This window comes from Arctopsyche grandis, chromosome 9 (assembly GCF_051622035.1).
Source record: "Arctopsyche grandis isolate Sample6627 chromosome 9, ASM5162203v2, whole genome shotgun sequence".
Classification (NCBI taxonomy): Eukaryota; Metazoa; Arthropoda; class Insecta; order Trichoptera; family Hydropsychidae; genus Arctopsyche; species Arctopsyche grandis.
The window spans coordinates 18,235,859-18,242,027 of NC_135363.1; positions in this window are offsets into that span (position 1 = coordinate 18,235,859).

A 6,169-nucleotide genomic window follows, 5' to 3' on the forward strand; every position below is an offset into this window, starting at 1 on the left:
AAAAGTCCATCATACCAACGATAACTCTTTAAATCTGAATAAATCTTTTTTATCCACCAATTTGTCAAAGCAACAATTCTTTCAATAGTGCAATCGTTCGTATATGCCGTATTTACGATAGCTTAGATGATTGTCCCGACCTATTTAGTGACTCTTTTAGTATTTTTAGGACAAAGGTGAAGAAAATCTGTGGTTGATTTTCTTCTTCACCTTCATTGTCTTTTTTTTTCTTTTTTACTTTATCTGTTTCTTTTTTTAAAATCTTGATGTTTTTGTAATTTTACTTTAAATGGAATATTATATTTTTATTTGTGTTTATTATTATTTTTTATCTCACTAATACAACTTTCTTTTTATATTTTATTCTGTATGTGTGTCTATTTAAATAAATAAATAGATAACTATCATACTAACGAGAACTCGAGTGCCAAATATACCGTAGTGGCGATTTTCATGTCAAAAATCGTCTTTTGGGCGATCGCGATATGACCAATAATCCAATTACGATAAAAAACGACGTCTCGACTTTATTTTATATATATTTATCACGTTCGCAGTGAACTAGTGAGAGTGCGAGATAAAACCAGAGCTGCGGGAATAAAACATGGTCGTAAAAAAGTTGGAGTTGGGGCGCGGTGCGTGCGTGCTTTTAATTCTGGCTTCATGTTGTTTTGGGTGATATCGAGAGCGGGCGCCACCAGACGGCGACACCAGCTGTCCGCTGATCGCCGTTCGCCGTTCGCTGTTCGCCCACCGGCTTCTCCGCGTGCTTTCGACTGCCGACTGATAATCGTCACTCGTCACTCGTCACTATCCTATCTGGGATCGGTCACCCAACGCGACCACACCTTCGTCTCCGGAGCCTCATCCAGAGTCCCCGCGCTGCTCGAGCCGAGCTCGTCTCACCACGCGTAAGTACTCCACTCATTCATAACCGCACACTTCTACTGCTGCCCCCGTTTCAGCCGGAAGCCTGGAAGGGGGAGGCGGAGGGGGAGGAGGAGGCGCACGCGCGTCGTAACGTCCCATTTCAAATTGCGACGAAACAAACGAACGCCGGTCGTTCGTATAAATGGCGGTTGTGCATGTTTTCAGGTCGTCAGCTGACCGGGGAAGTAAGGGGAGGGGGGTGGGGCCGGGGCCACGTGTGAGGCGGCGCCCCTCGCCCGCGGCCCCACGTGTCGCCCAGGTTAGGATTATAATTAAACGGGACAGCGTGGCCGGTCACGAGGTGGCCGTCTAAAAATATTGCGGATTTGTTATGTTTTGGGGGCGCCGCCCCTCCCTCCCTGCCTGCCCGAGATCGATTGCATAAACCCCCTCGCGTTCACGTCGCATGGCGTTTGTTGCCGCGAAAATGGTGGCTGTTGATGTTCAAGATGTTGACGTTTCGTTGACCTAATCCGAGCGTTTCTGAATAATAATTTGGCGACGCAACATCGCCATTGTTTATGGAAATGTGCCGTTGCGAGGGGGCGAAGTCGCCGCATTGTTTTCGTTCCGTTTTGAAGACCTTGAGTCGTACGTGTTTATTTCCGGTGTTGTGTATACATATATAAGGGTTGTTTTCAAATTGGGTCGTTCTGTACGATTTTAACTCTATGTATGTATGTCTTGATTATTGTCGTTATCTTTCTACGAAAATTTAATGCCTGATAAAATTTATCTGATAATCTGAACAATTTTTTACTGGTTTTTTTATGCCTAAAAATATATATATGAATTGGAGAAGATTATAATCAATCGCGTTGTATTAAAACATATTCGTATCATATCAATTTTTGTGTAGCCTTTTATTTTGTATTTCAATTCAAAATGTGTTAAATGTCACTTGTGTGTTTTATCTACCTGTATATTAATTATTAAAATGTGCGGGATGAGATGGATGAGTTGCGCAAAACAGAGACGATTGGAAGCGTGTTGGAGAGGCCTTCATCCAGCAGTGGATGGTGTATGGCTGTAAATGATGATGATGATATTAATTATTACTATGTAGTACGACATTTTGACATTTGCGCATCTCTGAATTTTTTTCTCTACTAATATGTACTTTATGTACTGTAACCATAACAGTTTAATTAGGCTTTAATATCATGCAATTAAGTTACATATGTTAACATATCACATTGCTCAATTGGTTTGATTTCAGACGGTAAAACTATTTAATTATGTTTATGTGGATACAAAATGAAAGTTTTCTAATTGAAGTTTACAAAATTATAAATAATCACTATAATTTTCCTTGGATTAACCTCACCGCGTTTAATAAAAACACTCAACTGAGAGATCATACTCTCTGACTTAAAAAAATATTTCAAAAAAATCAGAGAAACAAATAGTGGATTTGAAATTTATAGTAGCCTACCAAATGAATTATTAACTTGAACCTTTTTAAAGAAACTTTTTAAAGAAAAAAATTTTCTAAAAATTAATGCATTTTTAATTTTTTGTACTAGGTTTTTTTTAAATTTTACAACTAGTTTTAGTTTTCATTGATTTATTAATGTTTTTTCTTATTTCATTATAATTGACAACCACCTTCGTAATGGGCGGGCCACGTAGCTAAGTAGAGAAAAAGTGCTCGAACGGTACCCAAGAGAATGTAAAATGTTGCAAAGAAGGCCACAGTGGAGATGGGTGGATGAAATCAGGAAAATGTGTGGGATAAAATATATGATAGTTGCTCAAAACGGAGACAAATGGAAGTTTGTCAGATTGGCCTTCATCCAGCAGTGGACGGCAAATGGCTATGAATGATGATAATTGACAAACCCCTTAGGAACATCAATTTTAAATAAAATTGGGACTTTAAATCAATATTTATTCAATTGAATTATTCTTGGTCTTAATGAAGAATTTAGATTATACGTATTTTTTATCTTATTAATTGAACAATTAATATAAATACAATATCGATGCCTTAATCATTTATTATTTAATCTATATACATACATATCAATAATTTTTTTTTTAATTTTATAATATTTTGATAAGAACTTTTTACATGTCGAAATACTCGTTAGATGGAGTTGTTTAATTTCTGACCTAAATATTATTAATAATAATATTTTGTTATCTTTTTATATGTACATACAATGTTTATACGAACGGCAGAAATTGCACCAATTTTCATTCTATTATTCATTTGAATCACAGTCTCAATTGAAACCACAAATGTATAAGTGGCATTTTATACATATGTACATACATATATGTAGGGTATTTCCTTATATTTACGATACGACATAACTACATACGTAAGTTCACAATGTCTGCTGCGTTCCATTGTGTAACCTTGTCTAGTCCTTACCCCTGAGTTTCCCAATGAAAGCATGTATGTGGTTATTACGCCACGTTGTGCAATTCCGATTCGGCGCAGTAGTGTCTGTCTGGCATTTCGTCTGTCTCACATTTATTATATACATTTTATTTTTTGCTATTTTTCCACGTTTTTATTTCAGCCAAGGGGAACAGAAAGACCTCGTGTGTATACGTTTGGGTTCAGTCGGAATTCGCTACATGTGACTGGCGCTGCCTTGGAGAGTTTCTAAATATTGAACATGTGAACATACTTACACATATCGCCGAATGATTTGCGCTGTTAGAAAGTGCTTGTCGCAAAAAATAATCGACAGACGTGGCAGACCTCGTGTTGGATGCTGATGGTATATGCATATGCATATTTATACATTATTATGTATTGTTATATATGTGTATCATTTTACCACCCGTCGAACGACAGAATATCTCGCTTATTTCATCCATTAATTTTAGTGTGTTTTATGTCACAATAGTATAACGCTAATGACAATAACTTTTTTCAATGAATCCGCTATGATGTGTGTATTATTTATTATTCGGAATAAATCACGGTGGTGTTATTATAACAAATATTGGCGTATTTTGTTAGATTCTCTTATCTGGACGTTCTTATCTTATCACCGGAGACGAAATGTAGGCAGCTGTTTGTGGTCTTTTCGTTTTAAAATTTCGGTTCGTACACATATGTACATATATGTATGTATATAGCCTTGAAATATGAGTGCTTTATCTTTGAAGATGAATTTTGAGCATTTTAGTGTGTTCAATTTAACAGGTCATCGTCTTCGGTTTTATTATTTTTTTTTTTAAATTTCACCTTGATGCATTAATTTGATGAAAGTAGAAAGATGGTGAATAAGTGTGTGCCGTTTTGAAATTACATGATTTTAATTGGTGAAATTGACAAATGTATTATACATTTAAAAAAGTATAGTTGAGGACTTTTGTGCGATTGGTTTATCAGCTTGTTTTTACGCATGTCAATGTTAGGTTGCTTTAAACATGGTTCTTTTGAAATATATCAATTGACACATTAAATGACCTTCAACTGTCTATCATCAGCGATTATTTAATGTACATATACATATATTGTATATATATACAAACAATCCGGGTAATTTTATTCATTGATAAAATTATATTTATGGATCAGTGGCGTGCCGTAACTTTTAAAACAGGGGACAATTTTTTTTTTTTAATTATAATAATCTGTCTTGATGTGAAGAATATCATTTTTCATTTTTGTGCTAATAAAAATATTCCAAGTAGCCTATATTTCTTAATAACATCTTGTTTATCTTCAAAACTTAATCTTTTGAATGATTTATCGGAAAATAGATCGATAATGCAACATTTTAAGGCCTGATTATTTGTTTCGACGCTCCCCACCGATTTGTTCAAATGGAATGGTTTCGCAAACCGAGTTCGTTGAAATGGGTTCACTTCGAAAAATGAACTTTGACCAAATGAACGCGCATTGGATATACTAAGGGCGAAATCACATTGAGAGGCACGTAGCATGTGGTTTTTTTTAGATACTTTTAAACATGCGAAAAAAATGCAACATCCCTAGCATACATTCATGGCACTCAGTCCCAAAAATCACCCCCTGTAGTGTTTTCGGTGATATTTTGTACTTGTTTGATATAAGCTTAACAGTGATTGATAGCAGCTAATTCCATATTTGAAGAAATGTAGGAGAAACTTGTCGAAATAATAAGATCGTGCGAATTAACAATGAAATGGGAACGCCCTTTCTTGACTCGAAGCCAAGACCGCGTGGCGTGCCGTTCATCTCTGTGTTTTCACCCTAAATCTCGTCGACTTAGTACAGGAAAACATCCCAAGGTGCTTTAACATAAATATTTGTATTCAAAAAGTTGTGCTATTTTAACAAAATATGTTAATGATGTTTGATAGACACAAATCAGAATATTCTTAGAGAAAATTGAATTTAAAAAATGCTCTAAAAGACGGGTAAATTTTATTCTACATACGCATATACATAACAATTCGCCAGTACCGCGAAGGGAACAGAATTGAGACGAGTCCGTACAAGCGAACAACGCGGTGGACCATACCACAACAATCCACTACCAACTACCTCATGTTCGGCCTATTCCGGTTTCTTCGAAAATGTTGACAAAAGGCAACCCCCTATTTCCTGGGAAATAGCACTCAAGCGCCTATCTCTAGTTCTTACCACAAGATTCCTCCCAGTTGACAGTATAAGTTTGCCATTAGGCAACGCGTTGATAAAAAATCATATTGAAAACGGATTTATTCTGTAAGCCGATTATGATTGATTGCGTAATAGACGACACTTGAATTGTATGCGCATTCATTGAACACTAAATTTTCGTTAAAACTATCCACCTCCTTAGATTCACCTTTAATGTACGCATGTATGTACATACTAAAGTTTTTTTTATATACATAAGTCTGGTATAATCGATATCTCATTTTAGACGTCTATCATCGAAAGCAGGCACTTAAAAAACCACAGATATTTTCGTTTGCTTATTCATAACTTGTTGTGGTCTGTCTTTATCGCCTGAATTGTAATGCAAACATTGTACGACATCCTACTGGCGTGGTCTTGAACGTGCTAGGAGTGTGTCGAAAAATAAAGCACAGGAAGGGCGTCGCGAGTCAGCGAACTCTATTCCAGGCAGGAGACAACACTATGTAGATGTGCTTCAGGGAGGAGAATGGGAGGTGGGAGGCGGGGGGAGGGAGGGATGTGGCTGTTGCAATTGAAGGGCCGTTTTGGTTGCATTTGCATCAGCAAGCGGCGGGACTGGCTCAGTCTAGATTCCTGGGATGGCTTCGGTCGCCGAACGCACAA